The sequence below is a fragment of the Lutra lutra genome, chromosome 9, assembly GCF_902655055.1.
Source record: "Lutra lutra chromosome 9, mLutLut1.2, whole genome shotgun sequence".
Classification (NCBI taxonomy): Eukaryota; Metazoa; Chordata; class Mammalia; order Carnivora; family Mustelidae; genus Lutra; species Lutra lutra.
In genome coordinates this window covers 133,846,057-133,866,585 of record NC_062286.1, presented here as the reverse complement: position 1 = coordinate 133,866,585, position 20,529 = coordinate 133,846,057, and the positions used below count along the sequence as shown (strand labels likewise).

Below are 20,529 nucleotides of genomic sequence, written 5' to 3'. Positions count from 1 at the left end.
CAGATGACCTCAGTCCCGCAGAGAGGCAGCTGGAGGGAATTAACGGGGCTCTCCGGCTCCCCTAGGTAGTGGGGAGCGCAGAGCCGACCCACACGATTCACGGCAAGAAACATGGGGGTACGGAGGGGCCAGCGGCAAGGGCTGCGGCTCCCGAGAAGGCCCTGGGAACCCCACACCAATGCGTGGCGGAGCCAGGAGGCCAACAGACTGCAGACCCAGAGGGTCACAGAGTGACCATGGAGAGACCCCAAAGTTGGGGTGACACCGCCCTACACTAGCTTCTGGGGAGCTGGAGGATCCTGCTAGACCGAGATGGGGTTTTACAAATGTCCAAAATGCCCTGAATGGTGATTCTATTTGCTCCAGATTCTCCCTGGGCTGCCCCATCCAATACCCCCCTCTCTGGGGAAGAACTAACAGCCATTTCCCAGGAATGCTGGGGCTCCCTTAATTTGTAAGATTTGTTTATTTTGAGAGAGAGAGAGAGAGAGCATGTGCATGAGCGTGAGTGGGGTAGGGGCAGAGGGAGAGGGAAAGAGAATCCCAAGCAGACTACGCTGAGCACAGAGCCTGACATGGGGCTTGATCCCATGACCCCGAGATCATGACCTGAGCCAAAACCAAGAGCCAGAGGCCTAACTGACTGAGCCACCCAGACACCCCTTGGGCCTCCTCTTAAAACGCTGAGTTTGCCAAGGTTCTGAATTCGGAAGGCTTTGCCAGACTGACTTTTCCCCAGAGTTGGAGAGAGCCCTGACTGGACAGAGCAGAGGGGTCAGGCCGAGCAGGCTGCTAGAACAGGCACCCCCCCATCACTGTTTTTCCAAAACGTGTAACTTCTACTCAGGACTGTCAGGATGGTTTGCTGCACTTAGAGAATCAAGTTTTTTGAAAATTGAAGTTGTTTCTGAAATGACAGCAATCACATATGCACATGATAACACTCTTTTCAATAATAAAGTATTAGCAGTGAACATGAAGACACAGTTAGTATGAGGACATTAACATGGACGGAAAAAGTGCAACATGAAAATTCTTCTTCCTCCAGGGTAGTCAGGAGCCCTTGGCTTTTCTTGTTTTTCTGATGGTAACCTTTACCCTGAATGATACGTTTATTTCTACTTACCAATGTTGAATGGTAATGAACGATTTCTTCCATTGAGAGACGAGGGAATTAATACAGTTATTCTGATTTTTGTTCTCTGCCCCCCTTCCCTCCCATGCATGTTGGTTATGTTAGTTTTCTTTGTGGATCCTGAGGTCAAGCCATCTGAATTCAAACCCCACCTCTCCCACTTCTTGCTGTGTAACTTTGGGCAAGTTGCTTAACCTCTCAGTGTTCCGGTTTCCTCATTGGTAAAAATGTAGATAATGCAAGTTTTTGCTTCATAAAGTTGTCACGAAGATTAAATGTGCTAATTCATGTGAAGTGCTTAAAACAGTGCCTGCTGTGGAATTTTTTGATAAATTACCATTAATGTGTTTTTATTACTTAAATGATTTCCCATTATTCTGCTGTAGAATTTGGAACTAAGTCTTCTTTGAACTGTCAATAGGCTGACCTATTAAGCATTGAAAACCAAGACCAATAAATAGTATTTGCCACATGTGAATGGACCCAAGGAGAAGGAGATGTGATCCTGGGTCACTGAAACTTTACCACTCAAAGGAGAATCTTCCAAGCATCAAGTCTAATACATTCCCTTCATTTCTTTCTGGTACTCCTTGTCTCTTTGGTAGAACAGTCAACTGCCACTTTAAAAAAAAATGTGCATGCTCTGCTCTTAGATTCTTTTCCAGGAGGTTGACATAGACCTTTGAGCCATTTTCTCATATAGAGTACGAGGACTGTAAATGTTTGAGTTCTGGAACGTCTGGGAATATCTTTATTTTGTATAACTATATCCAAGGAACTCTGGATTGAGAATCTTTTACCCTCAGACCATGGAAGACCAAGCTTTATCATCTTCCGCCATCCAAGCAGACGACAAATCTGGTGTGGATCTGAGTCTGTCTTGTGTAGTCTGCTTCTTTAAAATGATTACGTTCTGAAGGCTGAGGGTAGCCTCTTCATTCTCGAAGTTTTAAAAACTGCCCCGATGTCTGTAGGCAGGCATCAGGAATGGAAGTCGGTGAAGCATGTAATCTGCAGACCTTAAGTCTCTCCTGGAGTGCGATGAAATATTCTTCTCATTTCTTTAATTATCTGTGCCCCCGACCCCCATTAATTCTCTTCCTTCCTTGGGAATTCCCATTTTCCAGGGGTTGGAACTCCCGGATTTATCTCCTCTGTCTCAACGTCCTCAGATTTTCTAGGGTTTGCTCTTTACATTTGGGGCTATTTCTTCTGTTCCATTCTCGGGATACTAACTTTACTGCCGGCTGGGTGATGCCCACTCACTGGGCATTTTTTTTTCAGCCCACTCACTGAAATCTTCGAATGCGATCATATTTCTTTCATTTTCTTCTTCTTGGATGACTACATTTTCACACCAACCTACTCTTGTTGATGCAAAAGTCTCTCAAATCCTTTTGAAGATGCAAACTAGAACAAAATCACTTTTCTCCTCCTCCCTGGATTATCTGTGCTTCTTCCAGAGTGAAGGAGTCAGCGTATCCACGGTGGTCCTTCCCTTTTGTGGTATTTGTTTTCTCCAAGAGCCTTGAGATCCCCTGAATGTTGTTTTGCACTGACAAACACAGGATCAAGCTGGTCAATGTCTGTGAGAGGGGTGGTCTTCCTCTGCAACTCCAAATGGTTTCCTTCCCCCAGTGGACCTCTCCTTGGAAGGATGGACGGGCCATGGGCAGGGCACGCCCACCAGCAAGGCTCCCTAAGGTATAAGAGCACAGAGCAAACTGGCAGGCCAAGGAGATTCCAGATCGCCAAAGAGGGTCAAACAAATGAGGCGTTCATTTTTCTCCAGAGGAAGGAAGTCTGAGGGCAGGAAATCCATTTTGGGGGCTCGGCGATATCATCCAACATCCATCGTCCATCATCCATCCATCGCCCATCATCCATTGCCCATCCATCCATCCATCCATCGTCCATCGTCCATCAAGGCTCCTCCGAGATGCCCACTTCTCATGTGTGACACGTACATGGCTGCTGCACCTTGAAGCTTCGCTCCTGAGCTTCTGGTAAGAAGGAAGACCAGGGAAGCAAGAAGTCAGGGCATTTACATCAGGAGATGGAAAGCCACTCCAGAAATCCACAACAGATTTCCGCTCACACTCGTGATCTCAAGGGAGACTGGGAGATGGAACTTTTTAGCCAACTGCTCTGTGATCTTGAGCAAACCAGGGTTCCTCTTAGGAAGGAAGAAGGAAACCAGATGCTGGGTAAGTGACCAAGTGTGTGTGGGATGGATGCTCCCAAATCCTCCCCCGCCACTCCTGGAGGCTACTTATTCCTCCCTCACCAGCCCCATGTCTGCGAGAAAGACCTCGATCTTCTCTCCTCTCTTAGCCCAGTAGCGGAAACTGCTCTTTGTCCCCCAATATTGATTCCCGCCCTCCTTGTTAGTACTAGAACTCCCATTTCTACTGAGCACCTAGCCACCGAGAAGAGCACACTTCCCAACCTTCCATGCATCTTGGTGTGCCTGGGCGGCCAAGTCCCAGCCAATGGAGTGGTGGCACAAGGGAAGGATCCCATTTTGGGGTGTGCTCATAAAAGGGGAGCGGGGGTGTCCTCTCCCCTTCACTCCTTCCATTGGCTAGGCTGCAGATGTGATAGAGGCTTTCCTGGAACACGCCTGCGGATGGTAAAGCATCAAGACAGAGAGAGCAAGGACCTGAGATAATGGACACCTCCTCAGTTCGGGCAAGAGCTTCACCTTGTTTTAGCTGCTGCTGTTTGGGTCTCTGTGGCAAATGCCGAGTCCAAACAGCCACCTTCCCGATGCCTTCTCAGAGGCGCCCGGGTGGCTCGGTCAGTTAAGCATCTGCCTTCGACTCAGGTCATATTCCGGGGTCCTGGGACGGAGCCCCCATTTCAGGTTCCCTGCTCAGTGGGGAGTCTGCTTCTTCCTTTCCTCCCTGCTCGTGCTCTCTCCCCCATCTCTGTTACTATTTCTGTCTCTCTCTCTCTCTCACTCAAATAAATAAAATCTTTAAAAAAAAAAAAAAAGATTTCCTCTCAGTCCCATTAAAAAAAAATCACCATCACCAGTTGTAGACAGAATAATAGCTCAAGATGGCCACGTCCCAATCTCCAGAACCAATGAATATGTTCCCTTAAGTGGCAGAAGGGACTTCACAGATGTGATCAAGGATTGGGGGATGGGAAGATCACCCTGGGCAACCTGGGGCAGCCAAACGTCATCACAAGGGTCTGTAAAAGACGGGAACACGAGGGTCAGAATCAGAGGGGGAGATGTGGTGACAGAAGTAGGGGTCAGAGACAGAGGTTTAAAGATGCTGCTGTGCAGCACCTGGGGGGCTTGGTCGGTTGGGCATCTGACTCTTGATTCCATTATCTCAGGGTGGTGAGATCGAGCCCTGCTTCTGGCTCCACGCTCAGTGTGTGTGTGTGTGTGTGGTTGGGGGTCTGCTGGAGCTTCTCTCTCTCCCCCTCTCTCTGCCCCTCCCACCTTCCCCCTCCCTCTCCAAAATAAATAAATAAATCTTAAAAAAAAAAAAAAAAAGATGCTGCTGGCTTTGAAGACAAAGGTAAGAGCCACAACCCAAGAATGCAGCTTCTGGAAGCTAGACAAAGCAAGGGGGAAGGATCCTCTCTCAGAACCTGCCAGAAGAGCTCCGCCTTTCTGACACCTGCAGTTCAGGATTTCTGAACTCCAGAACCGTGAGGCACTAAATGTGTGTTGTTTTAAGTTTGTGGTAATTTGTTACAGCAGCAGTAGGAAACCACGACGCTAGCTGGGGATGTTGTCCCCGAGAAAATACAAGTACCTGCTCGTAGAGTGTTTTATCCAACATGAATAATGCCCATTCGTGACCCAACGATTCCACCTCAATCCTCACAACCCGACCAGGGGACTCCCCCCGCCACCCCCACTTCACAGAAGCAGTGGAGACTCAGAGAGGTTATGTAAATTGTCCAAGATCACACAGCTGGTAAGTGGCAGAGCCAGGCTGTGTTCCTAACAGGTCACTCTTCTGCCCTCGGCTTAAAAAAGAAAAAGAAAGAAAGAAAAAGAAAAACCTAAAGAAGGTTCAGAAGGGCAAGAGTGTGGCATGAAACCCATGGCCTGTGAATCAACCTGGGAAGTAATGCCTTATTTTTTCCAACTTGTCAGGATATCCTTCTAATCCCCCAAGCCTCTCTCTTCTGGTTTAGAAGAACCCTTGCTTTATTGCCGTCTGGTGGCTCAGAGACCCCTCATTTGCGGCTGCCCAGAAGCACACCACAGGTCTCCTCCCTTTGTTTGGGGGAACAGTTCTCCTGTGACGACAGAAGCATGAGTCAGGGGTGCTGCTGGGGACCTGGGGCGAGGGTACTCCCGAGAGCAGCCGTGCTCAGGAAACCACAGGGGCAGTGCCTCAGCCAAACCTGGGAGGTTCCCCTCCCCATCTCAACACCCTTTCAGGACCCTCTGGGCGTCTCCCCTATCTGGGCCGCTTACGAAGGAGTTGAGGGAGTTCTGACACCCAGCCGTGAGGGAGGGGATCCCTGGTCCCTCACACCCTTGTTCTTTCTGCTTCTCTACTACAGTCACACCTCTCCTGAGGCCTGACGCTGCCACTACCTGGTGGTCCGCAGAGGGGCAATCCCCTGCCAGACCCCTATCCTAGCCACAGTCTCATCATCTGAGCGTGTGATCAGAATGCATCATGTTCATCGTCCCTGCGGCCTCCTGCTGGCCCCAGGTGCCCAGAGGCTCTCACTGACCATAGGCACAACATGTTTTGGTCCATGTATGATGTCATAAGCCCTCACACCCTCATCAAAGGGACCTACCTTATAGGATCATTTGAGAATTCAACTAGATAATGCAGGAAAAGGACTGAGCACACTCTGGGCATAGACAGCTCAGGATAATTATGGAGCCTTCATCTATCTATGAGAGAGAGAGAGCATGAGCGGTGGGAGAGGGGCAGAGAGAGAGAGAGAGAAAGAATCCCAAGCAAGCTTCATGGCCCATGTGTAGTTCGACACAGTACTCAATCTCACGACCCTGAGATCATGACCTGAGCCGAAATCAAACATTGAATGCCTAACCGACTGAGCTAACCAGGTGCCCCAAAGATTGAGATTTTAATTATGATTACTATTACACACTGATTCTAATAAAACTGTTTTTTTCCTGTCTTATTCCCCGGTTTCCAAATCAAAGACAGAGTTTGTAAACCAGGGTCCCACAAGTTGTGCCCAGCCTGGGATGTGTCCTGTTCGGCACGCCAGGTCTGGGCCCATACGGTGGTTTCAGAACCCGAGATGGCTGCCCGAGGAATTAGTTAGGGTACAGGTTCAGCGGCTGACCTGGAGACCTCAAATAATGGTGGCTTAAGGAAGACATAATTTTCTCTCTCTCTCTCCAGAACAGTCTGAGGTCAAGCACATGGGGCTGGGGACTCAGGCCCCCTCCCTCTTACTCTGCCTCCTTTCCCAAGTGCTACCCCCAGAAGGTCCGCGGTGGCTCACCGTCACGTGCTCTGGGTCTGCACCGAGTCAGCGGCAGAAGGGCGGGGGAGGCCATCCCCTTCCTTTGGGGTTCAGCCTTGCAGTTGCCCATATCACTTCTGCTATCAACCCTGGGCCTGACCTTCGTCATTCGGCCCGCGTGTAGCTGCTGGGGGCGTATCGTATTTGAGATGGGCCTGACAAAAATTCAGAGGTGCTATCATCAAAGGAAAAGGAGAACATCAATTTGGGTGACAAAGAGCAGCCTGTGACCCACTGACGTTTCAAAATCGGGGAATTTTAGACTGCGGCATGCCGATTATAAGTACAACTCACAGGCACCGAGCACCTCTCTGCCCTCCTTGCTCTGGCTATGTGACAGCGTCCGTCTGAGAGCGCGAGCTGGCATTCACACTCACCCCCAAGTGAGGCGACTCCGTATCCTGCTGGGTGCCTGCGAGAGAAAGCTGCTTCGGAACGGCCCAGCGAGTCTGTTCCACAAACCTCCCTGCCCCCAGTCCCCTCCTGGGAGTGCCATCATCCCACCATCTGGGCAGTTAGTGTCCCCTCTCTCAGTTTCTCCCCTCCTGATCACCGAGGGCCCAAGGCACACGCTTCATCCCTTCTGATCCTCGGCCTGGGGACCCCAGAAGGTGACACTACCTCCCACTCAGACCCTGGAATGGGTCTCCCCTCTCCCTGGCTCCTCACCCCTGCTAGCCCCAGAAGCTGATGAGCCTTTCAGAGCAGCTAAGCTGGTGACGACAAGGCTGTCCCTACAGGAGGACGCCGCCCCCGCCGCCGGCCATCCGGTGGCAGGCCCTTCCATGCCACAGCTCCCAGTCCCTGCGACAGGAACACCAGCGGCGTGTGCCTTCCACCCCCTAGCGGGTCGTAAATATCGCTCCCGGAGGTGACTGGGCCCCACGCTCCATCCTTGGCTTCTCCAAGGGGCACGACGTAGGACTGAGTCACGGCCCCCGGCCCTTTCTAAACTGGACTTAAGATGAAAAAATAAATAAAGAGGGAAAGGGCCTGATTGTTTTTAAGAGCAAAAGAATGAGCTTTCTTTGTGCTCACACGCCTCCAGAAGGACCCAAGGGAGTGAGCTCACAGCAGCCGCTAGCCTCACCGAACTTCACTTTCAAGGTGAAGCCAGGAGCCAAAGCAAATATTGTGATAAAGTCTAAGTTACTGCTGATGCCTGCCCGGCCTCTTGATTAACTGAACCGAGTGCAAACAAGTCTCCCAGCTCCTTCCTCTCTGCAAATCAGGGTCGGGGGAGCTGGCGCTGGGCCCCGAGCCAAGTCCTGCTCGCCACACACCGCTCTGGGCCCTTGCTGCCTTCTGCCCTTCTTTCTGCACAGTACATGGGCCTGGGGCGCAAGCGGGGAGCCCAGGGCAGAATGAGAACGCTGGGCCCTTGTTCAAAAAGCAGGAAGAAAGTGCGGCTAAAGGTACTCAAAGGACGAAAACACCAAGTATTTTCCTTTCTGGACGGCTCATGGCATTTCTTTGCTATTTAATGTTCTAAGTATGGAAACATTTAAAATTTGAAATTATTAGCATGAATTTTTGCTGCCCAGCTGTATACTGCAGACCCCAATTCCAAATTCAAATATGAAGGGCACTTGGTCCATCCGCAGAGTCACCCAGATACGTGACTGGTATTTTGCGCGTGCACACACACACACACACACACACACACACCATCCTCACCAGCGCAGTGGAAACGCTGCCCAGAATCTTCTCTTCGGCAGGTGCACATCCTAGCAGCCCCCTCCGCCTTCTGCTCACCACAAAGGAGGTGAGGACAGAGAGCAAGGAGAAGGAATTCTGGGTTCTGCGCTCCTTCCTCTCCTTCCGAGTCCTCATTCTTAGAGTCAGGGGTCGACCAGAATGGGCAAGTCCCACGGTGAGCGAGGGCTCCTTGCTTGGTTGCTTTCCGGATTTGCCTTATTTCTACATTCAAAGCAGGTTTGGGTTCTGAGAGAAAGCCTGGCCTCTCAGGGCTGTCAGTGCCCCCCCAGTGATGGCTCGGTCCTAAGCGTAACATGCACACCTTGGAGTCGCTCTGAGTCTCACCAACTCCAGCGCAGTGGGTGTCCCGGCTCCCGGGTCACTGTGAACCCCAGATGGAGCAGCAGACGAGTGGACTGAGCCCGTCTCCTTTGCTCACACACATGCCACCCACTGCCCTTGTCCCATCCAACTCCATGAAAAGGGCTTAGACCAGCCCCTGGCACATGGGAAGCCCTCGAGGACCAGGGCCATCCAGGGTACTGTTACCGTTACCACTGCCCTAAGTGACCCAAGGCCTACCAACAATTTAGAAATAATTTTGTCTTCAGCTCTGGTCCCCTGCTGCTTCGCCTAGTGCTTTTCCCTCCCTTGCCTCCTCTGAACAGAGAGGTGAGATGTTTGCAGAGCACTTAGGGTGGGCATGTGTGAAATCCTACAAAATACACATATTCAGGTCTCTGCCCCTGGTTCCTGACCCAGAGCTCCTAAAACCCTTGTAAATAGGGATGCTAAGGGCATCTTTTGTTTTCATGTTTGGTCTTTGACCACAGTTTCTGACACAGAGTTCCTAAATCTCTTGGGATATCCTGGGTGACAGCAGTGTCTTTTGTTCTCACAGTGGTGGGCTCCTGGATGGGGGCTGGTCCCTAGAGATCAGGCTGTGATGAGAAGCTTGCAGCCTCACCCCTGTCCTCCAGAGGAGAGAGAGGGGCCGGAAAGTGAGTCCGTAATTGACTGTGTCTATGGGATGAAAACCCCACAAAAATCCCCAAGTATGGGATTCAGAGAGCTTCAGACCTGGCGAACATACCCACAGGCCAGGAGGGTGGCCCATCCCAACCCCAGGGGGAGAGAGTCCCCCTGCCCTCAGGACCCTCCTGGACCTTGCCTTATGAATCTCTTTTCGGCTGACTGTTCATTCACAGCCTTAGAAATAGCCTTTGTAGCAAATCAGCAAGAGGAAGTGAAGTGACTCCCCGGGCTCTGTGAGCCTCTCTAGCAAACGATCCAACTTGAGGAAGGGGCTATGGTGGGCCAGGAGCACAGGTGACTGTTTGGGCTCCCGGCTGGTGTTGAAGTCACCAGCGCAGTCTCGTGAGACTGACCCCGCAGCCCAGGTGTCTGTGCCGATTCCGGGGAGGGACAGAGTTGGAGTGAGTCGCAGACCCACTGCTGGTGTTGCGCAGTCGCCTGGGGGGGCCCTACACACCTCCTTTCAGGAGCACTACAAGCAGCGCGTGAGAAAACAAATGGAGAACAGGGTTTTTTCCTGCGAGGCCCCGCCATCAACCTTAGGCTGCTGTCGATCCGTATACCCGGACACAGAGAGAACACAGCCCGCCCCACCCGCTGCCTGCCGTCTGCTTTCTGGGTCTCCGTGGCCTCCTCTCCGCATGTCAGCAAGATTTATCCTCCTGTGTGTCTCCAGGGCCTACTGGTGACCCCAAATGTTGGACCAGCTGAGACTCACTTGAGATCGTAAGTCTCTATCAGCCCAGGGGCCTCCCCAGGTAGCTGAACTCTACCCAGAGAGGTCGGCTCCCAGGGCAAGAGGCCTCGTTCTTCCGGCAGACTCGGCTGACGTGGGCCAAGCAGACACTGTCAGGACAGAAAGGCCCCGAGGCTCACAGACGTTGGAAGCTCCACCATCAGGAACCAAGAGCTAGAGCCTTGTGACTCACTGCTTTCCCAAGGTCAAGGATCATTCTAAAGGTCGGCTATGCCTAAGGCGCTGGAAGTCCTGCCCTGAATTGGTCAAGCTTGCAAGTCGACCTCTTGGCTACCATTCCTTGCCTTCATCCCTCAAGCTCTGGCCTTTATCTGAATTTTCCCTGAATAGAGTCGACGCTTTAAGAAATCATCTTGAGATCGTTGGTTTTAAACTCTGTAGATGCCAGACCTCATCTCTTCCCCACCCAGGGATGCCCTTGGGGCTGCGGGTTAGTCACAAGGCAACGGGAGTGACATTATCCCAGGGCTGGCATCGAAGTGGGTGTCCTGCTGGGAGGCTCCTTCCTGGCCCGATCGAGTGTCGTGTGAGTCAGACACACACATATGTGCACAAACATCCTGTGTATTGGAAGCCCCGCCCCAAAGAACAGGCCGTAGGGGAAGGGCCTGAAGCTGTATGTGAGTTTAAGCTCCTGCCAATCAAAAAACTGCTGAGGCCCTGGCTGCAGGAGCCTCCCAGGCAGGTGGTATTTTGACGGTAGGCCGGTGCCCATACTACTCCCGGAGCAGCCTGGACGACGGTGTTTGACAAAGTGCGTGCCCCCTGCCCCAGGACACTCGCAGCGGGATCCCATGGGGATCTGGTTACAAATGCAGAGTTCCAAGTCCTAACCAGACCCAGTGACTCACAGTCGTGCAAGGAGCCTTCGCAAGGCTCAGGGCCTGCGGGCCTGGGGGCTGGACGCTGCACGTGGACGCCCAGCAGCCGCTAAGCATCTCTCATGCTGGCTCATCCGGGCCTGCTCTGGGCCAGGGGGATGCATAACAGAAAAGTGACACGTAAAATGTAAAACAAAGGAACAACACAGAAAATGAAATAGAAAGAGGAAAAGCCCCACCCACAGGCACATTTCGGTTTAGAGCACACAAGTGTCCTGGTGTGGCGGTAACAGATAGCAAAAAGCAGACAAAGAATGAGATTATTCCAGAAAGTACTACGTGCTGGGAGGGAAAAGAGATGGGATGGTAGGGCCCAGTGGGAGGACAGAGGACTGTTTTAGACGGTGGGGGAGGAAGGCCTTTCTTGTGGGGGGTGGGGAGATCTGAGCCGCGAGACCAGGCACGGGAAGTTGGGGGAGAAGGTTCTAGGCGAGACAGCTAGGGTTGGGTGTGCTGGCCACTTCTCCTACACTGCCTCATTGGGCCCTCACAGCATCCACGCACAGGATTAGGAACCCCACCCTCCGTCCCCTTTTACCTAACTTCCTCCATCTCAAATAGTGCCAACCCCATCCTCCCGGTTTGCTGGGGCTGCTGGAAGAGGCGTGCACACTGCGGGCTTAAACGACAGACATCTGTCCTCTCACAAGGCTGGACGACCAGTATCAAGGTGACAGCAGGCTGTGTTCCTTCTGGGGCTCTGCTGGGGGGTCCGTCCCATGCCTCACCCTCCCCGCCCGCCAGCTCCTGGCAGGAGAGTTCGCTGCCCATGCTCCTTGAAGACGCACCGCCCGATTTCCGCCCCTGTCTTCATGAACCCTTCTCCTCTGTGTGTGTGTGTGTGTGTGTGTCCCCTCCAACCTTTCTAAGGACACCTGTCATTGGATTTAAGGCCCACCGAAATCTGGGATGATCCCCCCTTGAGATCCTTAATTACATCTGCAAAGACCCCTTTCCCAAATAAAGTCACTTTCACTGGTTCCGGGGGGTTGGGCCTTGGGCATATCTTTTGGTGGGGAGGGGCATTATCTAACCCATCACAGTTTCTCAGGCCAGAACACGTGGAGACAAGCCTGATGGTGACGTGACTCTCCCTGACAGCCCGCCTCCAGCCCACCAGCAAACCCTACTGGTCCCAGCTTCAAAGTATATGCTGGTATCTTCCTCAGCCAACCACACTCTGATCCCACCACCATCCCCTCCCCGCTGCTTCCCTGGTGCCCCACTGCCCGCTGTCAGAACAACATCACGGGGTCCTGCTAAGACCAAGCAAGTCCCGTCCCTCCTCTGCTCAAGGCCTCTCAGTCGCTTCTCATCTCAAAGGCAGAAAACAAAAGCCCAGATCGGCCCAGTGCGCCTGTCTCCTCCCGCCACCTCTCCTTTGTCATCCTGCGGTAGCCGCACGGGACCCCTTGCTGCTCCTCAGGACATCGGACCTGCTTCTGCCCGGGGCCTTCTCCTGGCTGCTCCCTCTGCCTGGTTTGCTCTCTCTGGAACAACTTCTTCTCTCCTCACCTTCACGTTTTTGCTTGTCACAGTCTCTCTTTTTTTTTTTTTTTTTTTTAAGATTTTTAAAATTTATTTGACAGACGGAGATCATAAGCAGGCAGAGAGGGGGGAGGGAAGCAGGTTCCCTGCTGAGCAGAGAGCCCGATTCGGGGCTCGATCCCAGGACTCCGGGATCATGACCCAAGCCGAAGGCAGAGGCTTTAACCCACTGAGCCACCCAGGTGCCCCTGTCACAGTCTCTTCTTAACGAGACCAATACAAGCAAGAAATCTAGATGAGGAGAGGCACAGCCTGAAGGGGGGCAGTGTGGGGAGCTGCAACGGAACATCCGAGAATTGGACCCAGCTTGTCGTGCTGACCATCTCCGTCCGTCCATCTGGCTGTTCCGACCGTCCTCCTCTGCAGGGCTCGGGTTCAGCCCCATGCACCCGCATTTCGTTCTCCCCGGTTCCACAGGAAACAGTATTTGCATCATCACACCAGATTTCTGGTTCTTGTTTCTCAACTTCAGAATCAACCTTGGCTTTCCTTTCAGTTCCGGGACAGGAAGCGGATGCTGGGAGGCGTCCCGGTGTCTGTATTTCCTTCCTCCATCCTGCTCTCCAAACCTGGGAGAGCGCCACGTGCCGGGTGTTCTCTAGACCACTCCATGGGATCATCTCCTTCGCCCCTCAGACGACCCCGGAGAGAGGTACGAACACTGTGGACGCACGGATGGGTCAGAGAGGCCAGGGGGGCTGCCCAGAGTCAACGAAATTGCCACGTGGCAGAGCTGGAATCTGACCCAGGCCTTTCAATGTCAGACACATGCTCTCGACTACGAAGTTACATCCATCTCTGCTCCCTTTAAGCCTTAACACTCTTGGCATTTGGGGCCAGATGCCTTGTTTGTGGGGGCTCGTGCTCCCTGCTGGCAGATGTCTAGCACCCCCTCCTTGGCTTCTACCCACTCGATGCCTGTAACGCCTCCCAACCTCCCAACACTTTGCCAACCAAAACCAGGTATTGCCAAATTTCCCCGGGCGCCAAAATCCTCCCTGGTTGAAAGCCCCAGTTTCAACTCAAGTTCTCCCCTCTGGGCTTTAAGTCCCGAGATGCCCTCCCTTGAAGGAGACCCCACTTCTCCTGAGGCCCCTGCCCCAGAGCCAACTCTGACATTCCAGAAAGGGCTGATGGGAGGTGAAGGATGAGGTGAAAGCCAAGTGATGGCAGAAGGGCCGACGTGTTGACAATGCCAACTTGAGGGAGACAAGGACACCCAGGGAACAGCGCTGGGATGCTTTTCTACTGGGACAGGTGGGGTAGAGGCCAGCAGACTGTGAATGAGGGGGACAGATTCTCTACTGAGTTATCAGAGGGCTGTGCTGCCTCTGGAGATGGGGCTGGAGGTACACCCCAGAGATCCCAAACACGGCTCCTTTGGTTTTGCTGCACCAAATGTACCTTAAACTGTAAGTCGCTTCTCTCCCCAGATCACAGCTCCTCTGGAAGAGGACAGTTTGCCCCAAGAAATAAAGACTCAGGGTCAGTGAAGTGGGAGAAGTGCTGGGGGACTCCTTGGTCCCCAGCACTGTGCCGGGTGGTCAGAACTGCAATTCTTCTGGGCTGATCCAGTCATGCTGCATCTCTGTGGTGACAAAGACTTCCTTGTCAGCCAATGTCCAAAGACTACATTTCTCAGCATCTACTGAAGCTAGATATGACCACATGACCTTGATTTGGCTCAGGAGACATAAAAGGAAATTTAGTGGGTTGCTGCCAAGAAGGCTCTGGACATGGGAGTGTGTGAGGGCCCTTGGCTCCTCAGTTTCCCCTGGTTGCTGGCTTAGAAGGTAGATGTGATGGCTGGAGCTAGAGCAGCCATTCAGAATCATGAGACGACCTTGAGGATAGAGGCCACATGCTGAGGGTGATGGAGGAGGAAGACATTCTGGGTCTCTTCATTTTTTATGAAAGAATAATACACTTTGGTTTTTTTAAAGGCATAACATATTTGGGGTGGGTGTTTTTTTTTTCCCTGTTATATTTAGTGAAACGTAATCCTAACAGATATAATTGGTTATAAATGGAAATCTGAAGTGGGACTCTTCCTCTGAAATTTTTTTACAAATGCAGCCCTACACATTTGGAATGTTTGGATTTTACAAAACCTCAAAGCTCTCTGTTTTAATGGCACAACTTGGGACGGGGGAAGAAAGGGAACGGGTCTGGTATTGCCGTGTAGACAATGCTAATTACAGCCACTTCAGTCACAAAGAAAAGTGGTTTCTTGGTTCGGGGTGGGGACAGCAGCGGGGATGGGAATGGGGGCAGGGTGAAAGGTGGGGACGGCTGGAAATGGATTCCGTGGGTGGGGATAAAACTCGAGTCTGTGTGATTAGCAGAATTAGATGCGGGTCAGTGGCCACAGCTGGAGTTTGTAAACAATCTTTTGAGCATTTGCACATTTTTTTCTGGCTTGATCAAAATGAAACATCATTAAAAACAGCTCCATCACCAGTTGTCATCTCTGCCAGGGCCTTGGGAGGCAACCTCCAGTCACGTCAGGCCGGATGTCATTGGCTTTGAAGTCTGTATATGCAAAGTGCCTTTGAGGACTGCAGCCCAGAGAACTTTGGCGGAGGGAGAAACCCTGAAAGAACCATCTACGAATATGGCTTCCCAGCTTAACGACAAAGACCTCGAGCTGTCACGAAACACAGCCTTTGCTGAACAAACCTGAAAACAGGTTCAAGTGGGGTGGCCTCCCTTTTCAGCCATCTAGAAAGAGTGATGTCATCCTGCGACATAATGGCTGGGACCCAGACTGACGCAGGCCCCTGGGCCAGTGCTTGGGGACCCAGACTCTGCATCAGGGTACAACAGCTTCAGATCCCTGCTCTATCATTCACCAGCCACGTTACCCTACCCGACTCACTTCACCGCTTTGTGCCTCACTGTCCCCATCTATAAAATGGGGACGATGTGAGCATCTGGTGCGTCCTGATAAAGCACTTTGAGCAACACCGGGTTCGCAGGAGAGGGGTAACAGGGATGAGCTTCTCTTACCACGACTGCTGCGAGTTGTACGGTGGAGTTTCTATTTGAAATTACTCCTCCCATGTTGTTTTTTACTGCATGATGTTTAATTTGTACGCTATTATACTTATTCCATTAAAAATTAAACAAGGAAAACGTTCAGAGCGGCATTTCCACCTCCTGTTCTTATTTAAGCCAAGCAGATGCCGTTGGAAGAAGTTTAAAAACCAAATAAAATCGATTGAAAGTTTTCAAACAACTCAGCGAAACAGCTGCAGGCATATCCAAACCTCTCCTTTACACAAGAAATAGGTTCAGGGTCGGGTTTCATCCTGAGTATGCTTTATAACTCAACTGGTTTCATGAGTTTGCCTCCAACTTTCAGGGAGTTTTACGTAAAGAAAGGGAATCCAATGGAACTTTCGCTCTATGGAAAGCCCGCAGGGTCTTTCCAGAAGGAGGTGAGAAGGTGGGGGGGGCTGTTCATGGCACCTGGGGGGGGGGTGGTCTTCTCTTACTTGGGACCAGAAGGCTCCTAACTCACCCAAGAAGACTGAGCTCTTAGATACGAGCCCCTCTGGGAATTGGCCACAGACAGGAAGAACTTACCAGGGGTCAGAAGCCAACTAAGGATCTCTGTGAGCCACCAAGGATGGGCATAAGAAATGTGCTGACCACTCAGGTTCATGGTGACCCTGAAGGGCCGTCTGGGGACACAGAGCTACAACTCTACCCTCCTCAGCATGGTGTGGGCTACTCTCCGTCATGGTCATTCCCCACCACGTCCTTTTGTGACCTTCCTTCTCATACCTTCTGGAAGGTCTATCGCTCTGTGCTTGGCAGTTTTTACCCATGACGGCTGGCAAAGGTCAAGGGCAGAGATGGAACCAAGGAGTCAGAGCAAAGACCTTCTGTTGGTCCATGAATGCGCATCACCAACATTTACGGAGCACTTACGGCGGGCCAGGTATGTTCGAAGTGCTCCGTACATATCCCCTCCCTTGGTCCCCACAATTCTACCAGCTGGGTCCTGTGACAAACCGCATTTTACAGATGAAGAAGTGGAGGCACAGAGAAACGACTTTGCCCCAGAGCACAAAACTGGCCTACCACAGAGCTGTGGACTCTTAACCACTGCTACCCCAGTGAGTGTCCATGCTGAGCATGGTGCCCGGGACACAGCCGAGCACATGCACATGTGTGCGCACACACACACACACACACACAGGCCTGTTCTCACAGCATTTTCCATGATTTGACATCACCTTTGGAAATATTCTTCATTGCGTACCTGTTTCTATCAGTCCACTCCCCTGGAGCGGGGGGCAGTTCCACGGGAGGAAAAAACTCAGCAGTCTCGTTCCCAGACTCACCGTTGGGACTGAACAGGGCCCGGCAGGCACTGGGAAGTCATTCAATATGTGAGTCAGTCCTGAGCAGAGTCTCTTGTCCTCAGCACTGCTGGTGTCTGTGGGGGAGGGGGACACTGCAGGGGGTTTAGCGGCATCCCTGGTTTCCACCCACCAGAGGCCAGCAGCACCCCAACTCACTTCATCCCCTGCAGCTGGAAGCACCAAAAACGTTCTCGAACACCGCCAAACCTTCCCTGCGGGACAAGACCACTGGCAGCGGAGACGACGGATCTGGAGTGTCAGAACGACCCAGGGGCGCGTCGGAAACACCGGTCCCAGGCCCCCACCACGTCTGACACACGAAGAGTCCGCCCCTTTGTCAGGGCCCCGTGATACCATCGTGGGAGCAGGCACAACCGGGCCTCGAAATGAAGACGTGGCTCGAGCCCACGAGCAGGCCACAGCTCGCCTCGCCGGCACTCGCTGCCCTGAAATCCATGCATCTGTCGTGGTGACATGAGCCCCGAGGCCCCGAGCGAGGTCAAGACGCCAGCAGCCTGCCCTTGATCATTCTGGTCACGTTCCTACTTCAGATGTTCCGCGGGGTAGGTGGGGAGAGGCCCCTTCTCAGGAGGGTGCCCAGGGTTGGGGTGGGGAGGCCGCTTCTCAGGAGGGTGCGCGGAGTGGGGCGGGTAGGGGGGAGGCCGCTTCTCAGAAGGGTGCCGTTTGCAGTGAGCAGCAAAAATGCATGATGCAATTCGTCTCTGCCACAACTGGCAGACGTGAGCTTTCATCTAGAGGGTCCTCATTTCCTTTGAGTGGCTTATTTCTGCCCAGGGACAGAAACTGGGGAAAGACTTCCCGGAGGGCCCATCTCTCCTGGCACCCCTGCGAGCGGCCCAGGCCGCTCCTTCTCCAGTGTGGTCACGTTACAGAGCTCGAAGGTAAGACTCAGAGATGGAGAAACCACGGAGGTAATACACAAATCATACATCACACATGAATAGCACGCGCGCGTGTGTGTCTAAACCTTGTTTCCCCTCGTTCCAGGGTCTTCATCCGTTACATTTAATTTTTGCAGCAGCCCTACTAGGTGGATTTACTGCCCCAGCTGTACTGATGACTCGGACTGAGGCACAAGAGGCTAAGCGACCTACCCAAGGTCACGCCTCCAATGTTTTCTACCACCAAACACAGCACCACTGCTCCCCCTCCTGGCCACTGGGACCATCACAGTAGGTGTCCCTTGACGCCCCACTTCCCTCTGCCCACATATCCCGTCCACGGGCAGGTCTGGGGGTTCTCCTTCCAACAATGCCCCAAGGCTGGGCCCTGGTCTCCCCTCCCCGAGGCCCAGCCTGGTCCAAGCCATCTTTCACCGGCAGGCCCGTGCCGGCCTCTTCCTCATCCCTGGGCCATTCTCGAGGCTCAGCTATTGTCCTGCTGAAATGTGAGCTGGGGCCCCAGGGGCCTCGAGGACTTGTCCAGATTCCAGGAGCAGGCCAGCAGGCTTCGGCTACCTGCTCTGAGCTCTCCTCCCAAGATCCTCCTTGACCATCTCCCTCCCTTGATCACACCTCCCATACACATGTATTGAGTACCTGCTGTGTGCCCATACACATGTATTGAGTACCTGCTGTGTGCCACCCTTCACTCTCTAGGCAGGGGTGGTCAGTCAGTGAGGTGAAGCTCGTGCCCTCTTGGGCCGGACATTTGCAGCCTGAGCTCTGCCCCAACCAGGTCGCTGTGGCTCTACTAAAGCCGGGTTCCCTCTTCCTTCCAGACTCCTGCTCAGCTGGTCCCCAAGCCCACCATGGCCTCCCGCTCTCCGCTTCCCTCCCAACACACGGCTAATTCCTACTCTTCTGTGTTGGTTACCTGTTGTTGCATAACACACTTCCCCAAAACCAAGTGGCTTCAGACAGCATTTTTTATCTCCTGGTTCCTATGGGTCAGGAATCCAGACGCTGATAGCCGGGGGCCTCTGGCTCTGGGGCCCTCCAGAGTGGCAGTTATCCCAAAGCCTGACTGACAAGGCCCCGAACCAGCCACGGGCTGTTGGCAGATTCCATTCCTCCTGAGTTGTTGGCCTGAGGACCCCATCTTCACAAGCCGCTGGGGGCAAGGCCTTCTTGGTTCCTCCCCTTGGGGGGGGCCTCTCCACAGTGCATGGAACACGGCAGCTGGCAGAGTGAGCGAGAAGGGGTGCGGGGGACATGGAGGCCATCCTGGAAGCGACATCCCATCATTCCACCACATTTTAATCCCTGGAAGCAGGTGGAGCTCCAGTGCCCACACAAGGGGAAAGCTGACACAAGGATGTGACTACGTGAGGTGGGCAGGGATCACTAGGGGCTGTGGCAAAAGCTACCTACCACACCTTCTTCCAGCATTAAATTTTAATGTCTCCTCCTCCAGGAAGCCCTCCCTGACTCCTGGACTAGGATCCCCTTCTTTGAGCTTCCACAACCCAGAGATGGCCTTCTGATGCTTATTACGTTACTGGGTGTCAGCAGCACGGATGAGCCCCCTCGCCCCGCCTCATTCAGACTGGGGGCTCCCAAAGGACACTGACTTACCGGCTTACTCTTCATTGTATTCCTGGGCCCTGCCCATCCTGGGCACACAGTTGGGCTCCGTGCTTTCGTTTAAACTGAGCGTTTCTTTACTAGTTGAAAAGTAGTGACACATTGTAGTTCCACATTTTTTATCACAGACACATACAGCAATAGACTGTACAGAATTCAAAATAAGAATAATCCTTACAGATCATTGAATAGTGAGCAGCTAATTTGTTTGCTTTTAGCAATGGAATCCTGACTTCAAATTCCTGCTCTCCCCCTACGCTGGCTGCAGAGTGTCATCCCCAACCACCCAGACGTCCTCATCGGGGCAGCAGGGACAAGGGCTGGCATTCACAGAGCGCCTACCACGCGCCATGTGTTACTATTAGCACTGTGTGCACACAGCCCAGGATTATATTAAATAATCCTCTGGGGGACCTGAGGAGGGGGACCCCACTGCTGCTGGTTCCATTTTAGAAAGAAAGAGAATAGGGCACATGGAGATGGAATTACTTCCTTAAGTAGAAAGAAGCAAGAATTTGAGTCCAGACTGCATGGCTCCAGAGCCCACCTAACTCACAGGGTTATCGTAAGGGTTAAATGAGATTATGTGTACAATTTGAGCTCAGTGCCCAGCATGTGGAAATGCTCAATGAACATGACTGCATAAGTTTAACTCCAGCTGAACAGAAGAGAAATCTAAATACAGTTTAAAAAAAAGTAGAGCTCCTTTTCTCTTTATGTAGCAGGCAGCATGAGGCCGGTATGGTGGGGCCATGACACCAGGAATAGCCCAGCCTCCTGCTCAACCATCCTCAGCACACAACTTCCATGTTCAATGATGAATCATGGCCCAAAGTGGCTGCCAGGGCTCTGGCCATTACTTTGAAGTTCTGAGTAGGAAAAAGGGGGCAAAGAGAAGAAGGACCAAGAGGACTCACCTTCCAGTGAGTGAGTAAACTCTTCATTAAGAGCCTTTTTAAGAGCCTCATCTGGTGACTTTGGCCTCTATCTTCCTGGCTACTTCTATTGTAAGCAAGGGTGGGACCGGGGTCTTTTAGCTAGACCAAGGAGTTTTGTCAGTGAA

At 52.5% G+C, this 20,529-nt stretch overlaps 1 long non-coding RNA gene across 2 annotated transcripts in view; it reads right to left on the bottom strand.

Moving 5' to 3' along the window:
• LOC125108648 (uncharacterized) overlaps nucleotides 1-20,529 on the bottom strand; it is a 40,147-nt gene that overhangs the window by 6,520 nt on the left and 13,098 nt on the right. The window contains exon 1 of one of the 2 annotated variants that reach the window (XR_007129984.1): nucleotides 1,127-1,491. The exons of the other annotated variant lie outside the window; for it this stretch is intronic. This is a non-coding gene — a long non-coding RNA (uncharacterized LOC125108648). Of the gene's footprint in view, nucleotides 1-1,126; nucleotides 1,492-20,529 lie in introns of those variants that run through there. 2 annotated transcript variants of the gene reach the window in all.